At 38.3% G+C, this 14,769-nt stretch overlaps 1 pseudogene; it reads left to right on the forward strand.

Annotated features, from left to right (window-relative positions):
• Positions 1-255: 255 nt before the first annotated feature.
• LOC100518919 (protein mago nashi homolog pseudogene) lies at positions 256-5,565 on the forward strand (annotated as a pseudogene).
• Positions 5,566-14,769: the final 9,204 nt, after the last annotated feature.

The following is a 14,769-nucleotide window of genomic DNA, read 5'->3' on the forward strand; positions in this document are numbered from 1 at the left end:
TGCAGACTGAAGCTCAAAAGAACTATTTATTGTAATTGCTCAGAAACATGAGGAAAACTGTAATTAATATTTGTTGTCCTCTGATGTTTTGGCACTATATTACCTAGATAGATTCAACTTAGTGTACAAGCAAATACAATGCAAAATACACGTTTTTACAAATCAGCCTTAAAAACCTTACTTTTATCTTTATGCTATCTTTCACTTTTATCCAACTCATTTTTATATTTTATTTGATTAGCTACTAAGTCAGATATGAGCTTTGAACTGCAGGTAATACAATACCCAAGTAAAAGTGGCATTGACTGTAAGGGCATGTATAACCTCCTATGAACAAGATACCAGACAGATCTGGACAGCTCAGCAATGGAGGCCTTGTTCACTAATGCCATCATGATTTTTTCATCTGAATTGTATGCCAACTTCAGCATGTCAACATTTCATAATTTCAATATAGCTGTGGGATAACGTGCCCCCTGGTAGCTTAGTGGTTAGGATTTGGTGTTTTCAATACAGCTATGATAGTTCCATGAGGCAAAGGCAGGCAGGGTCTCTCCAGTAAGGAAAAAGAGGTGATACCTTCTATGGGTCTTTGTTTTTGTTACTAAGGAAAGCTTTCCCAAAGCTCCCCTGCACTCAGGCCCCAGCGAGTCAGCATCATTCATGTCATAGCTGAAAGCTTTCCTAATTAGCTGTGCCTGGCATGTTCAGCCTCTAAACTTGGAAGTGGGCTCTGCCAGGAAAGATGAAGTGGAGTCATAAGGATGGATGTAGGGTGAATAACCAAGATTTGTCCCAATTAGCCTTTGTTTTGCAGTAAGTTAATTATCCATTTGCCAAATCTTGGGTCAGTCCAGTGAGATATTTTTTTCTCATCCTTTGGGTATATCCTTATGCTTATAAGCACATCTGTATTTTCACCATTTGTATGCTGCATTTTTTTGGTCTCACCCTCTAGCAACTACAGTGGCTACATATCTTCTCCCAGAGTCTGAAAATTTTCAGACATGTTTATGTTGACGAAAGTTCCTTTGAGCTGCAGACTTGGGCTAAGCTATAACAAATTCATTAAACTGTGGAGACTTTATACGCTACAAAAGACAAGAGAGTGGACCTCTAGGCTAAACATCACAGAATGCCAACCACTCTACACACAATTGCTTCAGCACAAGCTACAACAATTGGTGGTTGTGGCTCTAGTCCAAACTCTGAGCTGCTTCCTAGAAGAGGTCACAGGAGGTCAGAGGATGTTCCCTAAGGACTTTCTTGATCCCCAAGGACTTAAGGGGAATAAGTTCAGGTTTGGTGCTTAGCTGGTATCTCTAAAAACCTATATGTGTTCAAAATGTCTGGGCACCACTCTTGCACCTACAGGTAAAGATTTAGTTCCATTCTTTACTTCCTTCCAGAAACATTCCATCAGCATCACAACTCTCACTCATTTGAACCTCTGAGATTATATAACTCTTTGTGACAATACTACTCATTCAGTATATTTAATCCTATACTGTTTTTTAATACCTTTTATCAAGTGTCTTATATTAGAGGACCTTTTGTTCATTTTCACCAACTATAAAATAAAACCTTTAAGATCAAAGACCACATTTTCCCATTTCTCACCACATTACCATCCATATTCCTAATACAGTATAACACATATATTTATTGAATAAGTGACTGTGGCTTGTGGTAAAAGATAATGCAATGCAAAGAAAAGAAAACACAATGTCATGTGACAATACTACTAAAGGAAATATCAAAAACAATGCTGAAACAATATCTTGCTATGGACCTATTCATCTACTGTGCTAAACAGGGATACCAGTGGTGTACAAAATCAATGGGTTTTACGAGAGGCAAAAATCAACAGGTCTTATGAGGGGCTTAAAATCCAGTGACAAAGAAATATACTAAAAAATCATGCACAAAATGGAAAAATTAAAACTGTGCTAAGTGCTACAGGAGAAGGGAGGGTGAGCCATGCGATGTACAGGGGGACTTGGCCTAATCTGAAAGTGAGGAATGGCCTCCCTGAGAAGGAATATTTACCCTGACAACTCCATTATGAGTAGGAGATAATTAGGGACAACTACTGTTTTCATGGACAAATATAAAGTTGTGGTGTAAAGAGAGTGTGGTAGATGATGGCAGAGAATGAAGCTGGGCAAAAGGTAGGCCAGAAAGAGCTACAGTCTATTCTCCTTTCTGTGGGTCTGCCCCATCAGAGACTACATTTCCCAGTGCCCTTTGCATTGTGTGGCCACACAATATGTTTCTTTCCAATGGAAGGCAAGTAGATATGGTGTCACTACATCCCTGATAGGGTTTTAAGTCAGTGGGTGTGCTTCTTCCACTACTCACCACCCACTCTGTGAGCTGCAGTGGCAAGAGCAGGGTACCACTGGAAGCTGTGTGATAAAGGGGGATGCATCATCCTGGGTCTGGGACCCTGAAAGACTGCTTGCAGGAGATTCTTTGCCAGCCTGGACTCCTGCCCTGGACTGCCACACTGGCGAGGATTAATCTTCGGCTCTAAGTCACTGAATGTTGGAGGGATCTCTGCTAAGAAAGCTTATCCTAACTAATGCTAGAGAGTGTAGTCTTTATACCATAAGTAATAAGTCATTTAAAAAATTTTAGGAGTTCTCGTTGTGGCTTAGCAGGTTAAGAACTCAATACAATGAGGATGCAGGTTCAATCCCTGGCTTCACTCAGTGGGTTAAGGAACTGGCCTTGCCTAAAGCTATGGCTAGATCAAAGATGACACCTGGATCTGGTGTTGCAGTGGCTGTGGCCGGCAGCTGCACCTCTGATTTGACCCCTAGCTGGGTACTTTCATATGCTGCAGGTGCAGCAGTAAAAAATAAATAAATAAATAAATAAATAAATAAATAAAACAGAAATGTATGATAAAATCAATACTTTGAAAACAATCATGCAGAAAATAGAAAAATTAAAACTTTGATAAGTGCTATTAGATAGAGGATCATGAACCATGTTTTGAACAAATGTGGGATCCACTCTTTGAAAAGTAGAGTATATCCTAGGGGTGGGTGAGAAAGAATCAAGAAACAACAAAGAAACAGGAAAGTTTTCATGGAAGTCTAAGTGAGAAAAGTGTGAAGCAGTGGAAATGGAGAAGTGGGTGGATTCAGGAGATCTAAAGTGATGTTGATAGGATTTTGCAATGTATTGAATGTGAAAAATTGAGAAGGAAGTATTTGCAAAGGCTTCTCCTTCTACAGCTTTGGACAATGGGTAACTGGGTGATGGCATTCTCTCAGAAAGTAAACACAGAGAAAAGTCCCAAGTTCATATGTGCACACATGCACAAGTGGTTGCTCTTACTATTGGCAAAGGTCCATCCCTTATTCCACAGAAATGAGAGTTGTGCTGCCCCATGGAGGCACCCCTCTGAAGGATACTGTGTGCTCTTCAGGTGGCAAAATATCTTCAGCTAAAGTACCATTAATTTCAGAGCCCGTGCTCTATACACAGTAGTTTTTTTTTTTTGTTTGTTTGTTTGTTTGTTTGTTTTGGTTGTTGTTGTTTGTTTTTTTGCTTTTTAAGTCTGCACCTGTAGTGTATGGAGGTTCCCAGGCTAGGGCTCTAATTGGAGCTATAGCTGCCCGCCTACCCCACAGCTATGGCAATACTGGATCCGAGCCACATCTGTGACCTACACCACAGTTCATGGCAATGCTGGATCCCCTACCCAATGTGTGAGGCCAGGGACTGAACCCACAACCTCATGGTTACTAGTTGGATTCGTTTCTGCTGCACCACAATGGGAACTCCCAAATAAGTTAGTTTTATGGTATGGCTTGGTCACTGAATCCATAAGTAAAGCTTAGCACTAACGGTTCACTTTTTTCTATTCTAATTTTTGCTAGTTTGTTTTTAGCTCCGATTTTTTTTTTTTTTTTTGTTAAGTTTTTTGGCTGCCCCATAGCGTATGTAGTTCTCTGACCAGGGATCAGATCTGAGCCACAACTGCCCCCTAAGCTACAGCTGCAGCAACGCTGAACCTTTAATCTACTATGCCCAGCCAGGGACTGAACCTGAATCCCAGCACTCCCAAGATGCCACCAATCTCATTGTGCCACAGCGGGAATTCCTTAGTTCTGATTTTTAGTTACACTCACTCTGGACCCTTTCTTACAAGGCTCTGCATATAAACCCCAATATACAGGTAATAGTGTTCTTCCATAGCCATCTAGGTCTTAACCTAGTTCCATTAATTCCAAACTCAGCATCTACTCTACAAATACTTTATCTTATTTCTTCACTCTTTCAACTTGCTTAATATTTACAGATCTTTATTTTGGTAACTTTCTCTTTAAATTAATCTATAGCTGCTCTAATCTTCCTCTTGCAAGCAGCTTTATACTCAATATAAATCTTATTCCCTATCATTCATGTCAATATCCTTCCCATTATCTTTCTGTCTGGTGCAGCATAGACCTAGTCTCACCTTATATTCCTTTCTGCATGATTAAGAGAGATGTGTGTTTGTGTGTGGGGAAAACTAAGGTTAAACAAGAGAGAGATAGTATAACAGCAACACACAAGATTAGGAAAGTAAGCTCTCTGCTAAATTTATATGCGTTCTAAGTCCAAATATTTCAGTGCTCCTTGGGGAACACTGTAATGCAGTATTTTAGGATCTACAAGAGACCTTTCTGAGGTATCAGCTATGTTTTCCAAAAAGCAATTATTCACGTTTTCCTTGGAAAAAAAATATTTTTGCCAGGATTCTATGTCCTACTACAGACTCTATTTTTTGATCTATGCTACTTTAGAATACTGCTATTTTTATTCCCAAATGTAACCTTTCATTTTCATTCACTGCCTTCTCATTTTAAATCCATATGAAATTTTAAAGGAAAATATTCCAATAATTTTATGTACATATAACTGAAGTATAGTAAAATTTCAGGGAGTTCCAAAGGAGACAGATGGAGTAGGACAGGCTATGAGTAGTTCTGACTGGCCAGATATTCTCAAGATACCAGAATAGTACCATACCTTTACAGAACAGCAACTTGTACTGACCCAAAACTGAATTACTTTTTAAAATGAACTATATTATGTATTACTTTCATCCGGCTGCCCTCTGTGAGTGGTGGAGAGTGATTTCTATCTGTGTTACCATGTGGGTCACAAGGGCAAATTCAGTCACGAATTCCTATACTTTGAGTTCTGACCCGATGGGAAATTGAGATATGCCAACAACGGCAATTATAAAAATGATGTCATGAGCCGAAAAGAGGCTTGTATACATAAAAGTGTGATGGAGGAACTGAAGAGAATAATTGATGACAGTGAAATTACCAAAGAGGATGGTACTTTGAGGCCTCCTCCTGACCAAGGGGGCTAGCAGGAGCTTGAAATCATCATTGCAGAAGAATATACTTCTCTCACAACACAAAAATTGGTTCCCTTATTGATGTTAATCAATTTAAGGATCCAGAAGGCTTACAAGTATTTGATTATCTTCTCCAGGAACTGAAGTGTTTGATCTTCAGTCTTACTGGATTATACCTCAAGATTAAATCAATCTAGATTGAGTACTGGTGTGGACACAAGGAAAGGTGGGTATAGCTGCCTTTAATTACCACTATTAAGACTTTTTGTGTATATTAGGGCAATAATTTTTATAAACTATAAATGATTGTCTTTAATAAGTACATAAAAAAATTCAAAAATATATATGTACATGTGGTTTTTCAGATACTTTTCCATTATAGGTTATTACAAGACGTTGAATATAGTTCCCCGTGCTATACAGTAAATCCTTGTTGTTTATATATTTTGTATATAGAAGTGTGCATGTGTTAATGCCAAACTCCTAATTCATTTCCCCCCACTCCCCAGCTATCATCCTTGGTAACCGTAAGTTTGTTTTCATGCCTCTGAGTCTATTTACATTCCCACCAACAGTGTAGGAGAGTTCCTTTTTCTCTGCACCCTCTCTAGTATTTGTTATTTGTAGTCTTATTAATGATGGCCATTCTGACTAGTGTAAGGTGGTACCTCATTGTAGTTTTGATTTACATATCTCTAATAATTTGTGATGTTGAGCATTTTTTCATGTGCCTATTAGCCATTAGTATGTCTACTTTGGAGAAATGTCTATTTAGGTCTTATGCTCATTTTTTTCATCATTTTTTTTTTTCTGTTGAGTTGTATTAGTTGTTTGTATATTGTGGAGATTAAGCCCTTATTGGTTGCACCATTTGTAACTATTTTATCCCATTCCTGGTTTTCTTTGCTGAGCAAAAGCTTGTAAGTTTGATTAGGTCCCACTGGTTTATTTTTTGTTTTTATTTCTATTGTCTTGGGAGACTGACATAAAAAACATTTGTATGGTTGATATCAGAGAATGTTTTGTCTGTGTTCTCTTCTAGGAGTCTGATGGTGTCTTGTCTTACATTTAAGTCTTTAAGCCATTGGGAGTTTATTTAGTGCATGCTGTGAGGGTGTATACTAGTTTCATTGATTAACATGCAGCTGTCCACTAGTGTCATTAATTAACATGCAGCTGTCCAGTTTTCCCAGCACCACTTACTGAAGAGATTGTCTTTTTCCCATTTTACATTCTTGCCTACTTTGTTGAAGATTAATTGACCATAGGTGTCCGGATTTTTTTCTGGGTTTTCTATTCTGCTCCATTTGTCTATAGGTCTGTTTTTGTACCAGCACCACACTACCACACTGTCTTGATTACCGCAGCTTTATAATATTGCCTGAAGACTGGGAGAGTTATGCCTCTTGTTTGTTCCCAAGCCGCCCCCCCCACCCCCGCCGACCAGGATTTCTTTGGCAATTCTGGATTTTTTTGGTTTTGAATTGTCATAGATTGCTTTGGGTGGTATAGCCATTTTAACATTAATTCTTCTTTCTAATCCAGGAGCATGGAATATTTTTCCATTTCTTTGAATTCTCTTTAATTTACTTGATTAATGTTTTATGGTTCTCAGCATTTAAGTCTTTCACCTCCTTGGTCAGTTTTATTTGTAGGTGTCTAATTTTGGGGTGTGATTTTAAAGGTTTTTTTACATTACTTTTCTAATGTTTCATTGCTAGTATACAGAAATGCAACCTATTTTTGAATGTTAATCTTGTATCCTGCTACTTTGCTGAATTTGTCGATCAGTTTGAGTAGTTTTTGTATGGAGTCCTTAGAGTTTTCTATAATAGTATCATGTCATCTGCATACAGTGACAATTTTACCTTTTGTCTTCCAATTTGGATACCTTTTATTTCTTTTGTTTGTTTGATTGCTGTGGCTAGGACTTCCAATACTATGTTGAATAAAAGTGGTGAGAGTGGGGCAACCTTGTCTTGTTCCAGATTTTAGTGGGAAGGCTTTCAGCTTTTCTCCACTGAGTATTATATTTACTGCAGGCTTGTCATAAACGGCTTCTATTATGTTAAGGTACATTCCCTCTATACCCACTTTGCCAAGAGTTTTTATCATGAATGGATGTTGGACTTTGTCAAATGCTTTTTATGCATCTATTGAGATGATCATGTGGTTTTTGACTTTTCTTTGTTAATGTGCTATATGATGTTTATTGATTTGAGTATGTTAAATCAATTCTAGTGATCACTCTGTTCAATTGATCTATTTCTTGATTCAGTTTCGGTGTGCTCTATGTCTCCAGAAAGTTGTCCATTTTTTCTAGGCTGTCAAATTTGTTGGCATATAATTGTTCATAGTATGCTCTATGGTTTTTTGTATTTCTGCAGTATCCATTGAGATTTCTCTTTTTTCATTTCTTATTTTGTTTACTTTGGTTCTCTCACTCTTCTTCTTGGTGAGACTGACCAGAGGTTTAATTTTGTTTACCCTCTTTAAAGAAGCAGCTCTTGGTTTTATTGATTTTTTTTCTATTTTTTTTTTGAACCTCCACTTTATTGATTTCCTCTCTGATCTTTATGATTTCCTTCCTTCTGCTGACTTTAGGTTCTGTTTGTTCTTTTTCTAATTCATTAAGGTGGCAGGTTAAGTCATTGATTTCAGATTTTTCTTCTTTTTTGAGCAAGCCCTGTATCATTATGAACTGCCTTCTAAGAATTGCTTTTGCATCATCCTATAGATTTTGAATGGTTATGTTTTCATTGTCATTTGTCTCAAGGTATTCTAAAATTTCCCTTTTGATTTCCTCATTGACCCACTGGTTATTTAGCAGCATGTTGTTTTGTCTCCATGTAGTCAGGTTTTTCTCATTTCTTTTCCTGTGGTTGATTTCTAATTTCATTGCCATTGTGGTAAGGGAAGATGCTTGAAATCATGTCTATACTCCTAAATTACTGAAGTTAATTTTGTGCTCCAACATGTTGTCAATTCTTGAGGATGTTCCACCTGCACCTGAAAAGAATGTATATTCTGATTTTTTTGGATGTAATGTTATCAATTAAATCTAACTGTTCTGTTGAATCATTTATGATCTCTGTTGCCCTACTGATTTTCTGTCTAGAGGATCTGTCCATTGATGTGAGTGGGGTGTTAAAATTTCCTACTCTTATTGTATTCCCATCAATTTCTCCTTTTATGTCTGTTAGCATTTGTTGTATGTATTTGGGTGCTCCTACATTAGGGGCATATATATTGACAACTGCAATATCCTCTTCCAGAATTGATCTTTTTATCATTAAATAGTGTCCTTTTTGGTCTTTAAGGCGTTTGTTTTAAATCTATTTTGTCTGATATGAGTGTTGCAACTCCTGCTTTCCTGTCATTTTCATTTACATGAAATATCTCTTACCACTCCTCACTTTCAATTTATATGTGTCCTTCGCCCTGAGGTGAGTCTCTTGTAGGTAGCATATCGTAGGTTCTTGTTTTCTCATCCAGTCTGCCACTCTATGTCTTCTGTTTGGAGCATTCAGTTCACTGACATTCAAGGTAATTATTGATAAATATGTATTTATTGCCATTTTAAATCTTATTAGTTCCTCCATATTTTATCTTTTACCTCTTTCCTATTTAGAGACGTTTCAGAATTTCTTTTAGAATGGGTTTATTAGTATTGATGTATTCTTTTAGTTTTTTTTGTTGTTGTAGGAAAATCTTTATTTCTCCTTCTATTTTAAATGACATTCTTGCTGGGTGGAGTATACTAGCCTGCAATTTTTTCCTTTTAAAACTTTGAATGTATACTGCCACTCTCTCCTGGCCTACTAGTGTTCCTGTAGAGACAACAGCTGATACCCTTATGGGTGTTTCCTTACAATTAACTCTTTGTTTTTCTCTTGTTGTCTTTAGAATCCTGTCCTTATGTTTAAATTTTGCCATTTTTATTTTAATATGTGTTGCTGTGGGTCTGCTTGGGTTCAACTTGTTTGGGGCCCTCTGTGCATCCTGTATCTTGGTATCTGTTTCCTTTAGATTTGGAAAGTTTTCAAGCATAATTTTTTCAAATATATTTTCAATCCCATTTTCCTTTCTTCATCTTCTGGAATCCACATTATCCAGAGATTGGCCCTGTTTCCATTATCCCATAGATCTCTTAAATTTCTTTCATGTTTCTTTCATTTGGCTGTCTGCTGTTCTGATTGGGTGATTTCCATTATTCTATCTTCCAAGTCACTTATTTGTTCCTCTGCATTATTCATTTTGCTTTTCCATTCCTTTAACTCAGCCTGCAACTCCAAATGAATTTTATAATTTTTTGTAGCTCCTCCTTTTATCTTCTAGTTCCTTTGTAAAGTAATCTACATTACTATTCGTATATGCTGTTAATTCCTTCAGTATTTTCACTATCTCCTTTTGAATTCAATGTCTATTAGACTGCAGAAGTCTATTTCATTGTTTGCACCTTCAGGGGAACTGTACTATTCTTTTAACTAGGACTGGTTCCTGAGCTTCTTCATTTTGCCTATATTTTTCTTAGTCTGTGAGTTTAGGGGAAACAACTCCTGTAGCCTTGGAGGGCTATTTATATATGCGAGTGGCCCTGGGTATTTTGTGATGGTTTACTATTTTTTTGGGCATGAGTGCTGCTTTTGGTGTGGATGCTTGCTGTCTCTTTTCTTAGTGTGTACAAGCTGTTATCCCCTTGATAGGGGGTGTACAGGTGTACAATCTGCACTTTCTTCTAGGAAGATGGAGGCAATGGGCAGAGCTAATAGCCAGTGCCTGGTTCCTAGGCCCCTGACTGTGGCAAGGACTCTTGGGGCAGTGGAACTGGCCGCTCCTGGTTGCTTGGCCCTGGGAAGTGGTAGTGACCATCAGGCACCAGAGGCTTTGGTAATGGCAGCAGCAGGGTGTGTCCATTCCCAGGGGAGTGAGAGCAACAACAGGTGGTGCTCAGTTGCAGTGCCCTTCTCTGCAATGACCCCTGAGGTGACTGGTGCCACAGGTGGTACCTGTTCATGGACCCTTAGTGGTGGTGAGCCATGCCCACCTTGGAGTCTGAGATAGCTATAGAGGTTTGCTCCTGCCACCCGTAGCCTGCACCAGAGGTGCCCTGCTCCCTGCAGACCACACAAGAGGTGTCCTGCCACCCACGTATGTGCTGAGAAAAGATATTCCTATATATGGTCCCATACCTTCTCCTCTTGCCCTCCCTAACAATGGTGGCTTGCTTCTCTTGGGGGCCCAGGTGCCCTCCTGAGTTCCCTCGGTTGTGGTGTTTCACTCCCCAAGCCATGGTGCACCACTCCATGGCCCCTCAGTCTATCTCCACACAGACAACACTAGTCCTCTCCCTGGAATTCACCTCCAGAACCTGAGTCTCAATGCCCACCTGCTGCCAGAGCATCTCAGGCTGTGGTGTCCAGAGGGCAGTAGTACCAATGGTTTGCATGGCTCTCTCTACTTTGCCCTCGTCAGTCCAGCTGCTGAAGTTTTCTCTGAGGCTTTGAGGTCCCTCTGTCTGGACTAATCTTGTCAGTTAGGTGGCCTCCCAGGGTGTGGGTTCCTTTCCTCTTTCATAGCTACTTCTCAGGAGTGCTGTCCCATCCTGATTCCTTTTTCTCCTCCTCTTCTCTCTCTTTTTCCTTTTGTTCTACCCAGTAATATGAAGGGTTTCTTGCCCTTTTTGGAGGTTTACAGTCTTCTGCCAGCATTCAGGAGATGTTCTGTGTCAACTGTACTACATTTATTTGTGTGTGTTTGTTTGTGGGAGTCGGTGAGCACCATGCCTTACTCCTTTGCCATCTTATTTTTATTTTTTTTTTATCTTTTTAGGGCACACCTGCAGCACATGGAGGTTCTTAGGCTAGAGGTCTAATCGGAGCTGTTGCCGCCGGCCTACACCAGAACCACAGCAATACCAGATCCGAGACTCATCTGCGATCTACACCACAGCTCACGGCAATGCTGGATCCTTAACCAACTGAGCAAGGCCAGGGATTGAACCCGCAACCTCATGGTTCCTAGTCAGATTCATTTCTGCTGTGCCATGACGTCCTCTGCCATCTTGATCCTGCTCCCATATTGTAATTTTGATTTCCATTTCTCTAATGGAAAAAAAAATTTTTTTTTAAATATTAAGCTATATAAGCTGTTTGCATATTTTGGAAATTAATTTATCGGTTGCTTCATTTGAAAATATTTTCTCTCATTCTGTGGGTTGTCTTTTCATTTTGTTTATGGTTTCCTTTGCTGTGCAAAAGGTTTTAAGTTTAATGAAATCCCATTTTTTATTTTTGTTTTTATTTCTATTACTGTAGGAGACAGGTCCAAAAAAATATTGCTATGATTTCTGTCAAAGTGTTCTTGGCTATGTTTTCTTCTAAGAATTTTATAGTTATCTGGTTTTAAATTTAGGTCTTTAATCCATTTTCAGTTTATTTTGTGTATGGTGTGAATGTTCTAATATCAGTCTTTTTACATGTAGCTGTCCAATGACCCCAGCACCACTTAAAAGACTGTCTCTTCTCCATTGTATATACTTGCCTCCTTTGTCATAGATTAATTGGTCATAAATGCAAGGGTTTATTTCTGGGCTTTCTATCCTGTTCCATTGATCTATATTTCTCTTTTTGGGCCAGTATCATTCTGTTTTGATACTATAGCTTAGTGGTATAGTCTGAAGTCTGGGAGCCGGATTCCTCCAGCTCTGTTCCTCTTTTTCAAGATCTTTCTAGGAGTTCCCATCGTGGCTCAGTGGTTAACAAATCCAACTAGGAACCATGAGGTTGCGGGTTTGATCCCTGGCCTTGCTCAGTGGGTTAAGGATCTGGCATTGCTGTGAGCTGTGGTGTAGGTTGCAGACACGGCTCAGATCCCGTGGCTGTGGCTCTGGCATAGGCTGGTGCCTACAGCTCCGATTCAACCCCTAGCCTGGGAACCTCCATGTGCCACGGGAGTGGCCCAAGAAAATGGCAAAAAGACACACCTAAAAAAAAAAAAAAAAAAATCTTTCTAGCTATTTGGGGTCTTTTGTGTTTCAATGCAAATTAAATTTTTTTTTTTGTTTCTGTTCTTTGAAAATATGCCTTTGATAATTTCATAGGGATTGCACTGAATCTAGACTACATGGAATAGCGTGGTCATATTGACAATATTGATTCTTTCAATCCAAGAACATGGTATGTATTTCACCTGTGTTACCTTCAATTTCTTTCAAAAGCATCTTATAGCTTCTGGAGTATAGGTCTTCTGCCTGCTTTGGTAGCTTTATTCCTATGTATTTGATTATTTTTGATGCTATGGTAAATGGGATTGTTTCCTTAATTTCTCTTTCTGACCTTTTGTTGTTAAGTGTGTAGAAATGCAACAGATTTCTGTATACTAGTTTTGTATCCAGCAACTTTGACAAATTCATTGATGAGCTCTAGTAATTTACAGCTGTTCTGGGAATTTTCTATGTATATCATCTGCAAACAATGATAGTTATATTTCCTCTTTTCCAACTTAGATTCCCCCCCCACCTTTTTTTCTTTTCTGGTTGCTATGGTGAGGACTTCCAAAACTATGTTAAATAAAAGTGATGAGAGCAGGCATCATTGTCTTGTTCCTGATCTTAGACATAATGTTTTCAGCTTTTTACCTTGGAGTATGATGTTAGCTGTGGGTTTGTCAAGTATGGCCTTTATTCTGTTGAGATGGGTTTCCTCTGTGCCCACTTTTTTTTATTATAAATGGATGCTAAATTTTATCAGAAGATTTTTCCAGGAGTTCCTGCTGTGCCTCAGTGGAAATGAACCCAACTAGTATCCATGAGGATGTGGGTTCAATCCTTGGCCCTGCTCAGTGGGTTAAAGATCTGGTGCTGCCATGAGCTGTGGTATAGGTTACAGATGTGGCTTGGACCTGGCACTGCTGTGGTGTGGAGCTACAGCCACCAGCTGTAGCTCCGATTCAACCCCTAGCCTGGGAACTTCCACATGCTACCGGTGAGGCCCTGAAGAAAAAAAAAAGAGAAAAAGAAGCTTTTTTTTCTGCACCCATTGAGGTGACCATGTGCTTTTTATTCTTCAATTTGTTAATGTGGTATATCACATTGATTAATTTTTAGGTATTGAAAAAACCCTTGCATCTCTGGAGTAAATTCCACTTTTTCAGGATATATGATGCTTTACTGGAATTGGTTCACTAGCTGAGGACTTTTGCATCTATATTCACCAGTGATATTGGCCTGTGATTTTCTTTTTTTGTGCTGTCTTTGTCTGGTTTTGGTATCAGGATTATGGTGGCCTCACAGAATGAGTTTTGAAATGTTCTTTCCTCTACAATTATTTGGAATCGTTTCAGAAGTATAGGTGTTAACTCATCTCTGAGTGTTTAGAAGAATTCATCTGTGAAGCCATCTAGTCCTGGGCTTTTGTTTGTTGGAAGTTTTTAAATTACTGATTCAATTTTAGAACTGGTAATTGATCTGTTCATATTTTCTATTTCTTCCTGGTTCAGTCTTAGAAGATTGTACCTTTGTAAGAATTTGTCCATTTCTTCTAGGTTGTCCATTTTATTGTTATATATAGTTGTTTGAAGTAGCCTCTTAAGACCTTTTGTATTTCTGTGGTGTTGGTTGTAATTATTTCTTCATTTCTAATTTTATTGATTTGGGCCATTTCCTTTTTCTTGATGAGTCTTGTTAAATTTTGTTAATCTTTTCAAATAATTAGCTTTTAGTTTTATTGATCTTCTGTATTGCTTTTTAGTCTCTATTTCATTTATTTCTGCTTTGATCTTCATGATTTCTTTCCATCTACTAACTTGGGTTTTTTTTTGTGCTTCTTTCTCTAGGTGCTTTAGGCCTAAGGTTAGGTTGTTTATTTGAGATTTTCTTGTTTCCTGGTATTGCTGTAAACTTCCGTCTTAGAACCTCTTTCACTATGTCCCATAGATTTTTGGTCATCGTGTTTTTGTTTTCATTTGTCTCTAGTTATTTTTTTTAATTTCCCCTTCGATTTCTTTAGTGATCCATTGGTTGTTTAGCAGCATATTGTTTAGCCTCCACATGTTTGTCTTTTTATAGTTTTTTTTCTTGCAGTTGATTTCAGGTCTCATAACTTTGAGGTTGGAAAAAATGTTTGATGATTTCAGTTTTCTTAAATTTATCAAGGCTTGCTTTGGTGTCCACCAGAAACTAAATTTCTGATTTTACTCTACAGAAAAACTCCAAGGGAAACTCTTTTTTTGAAGGAGATAACTGGCAGAATTCAAGCACTGCCAAATTAATTCACTCTCTCGCTTTCTCTATTCATTCACCCACTCATTCATTCTTACTTTAAGTATTTTTTGACAGCTTTGTTATGCATAGTGGTGTGAGAAAGATGTGATATATTTCCTATTTTGAAGACTTTAAAAAT

This window comes from Sus scrofa, chromosome 8, assembly GCF_054392235.1.
Source record: "Sus scrofa isolate SSC_HxYL_T2T_F1_AM1 chromosome 8, Sscrofa_HxYL_maternal_Yorkshire_Landrace_v2.0, whole genome shotgun sequence".
NCBI lineage: Eukaryota > Metazoa > Chordata > Mammalia > Artiodactyla > Suidae > Sus > Sus scrofa.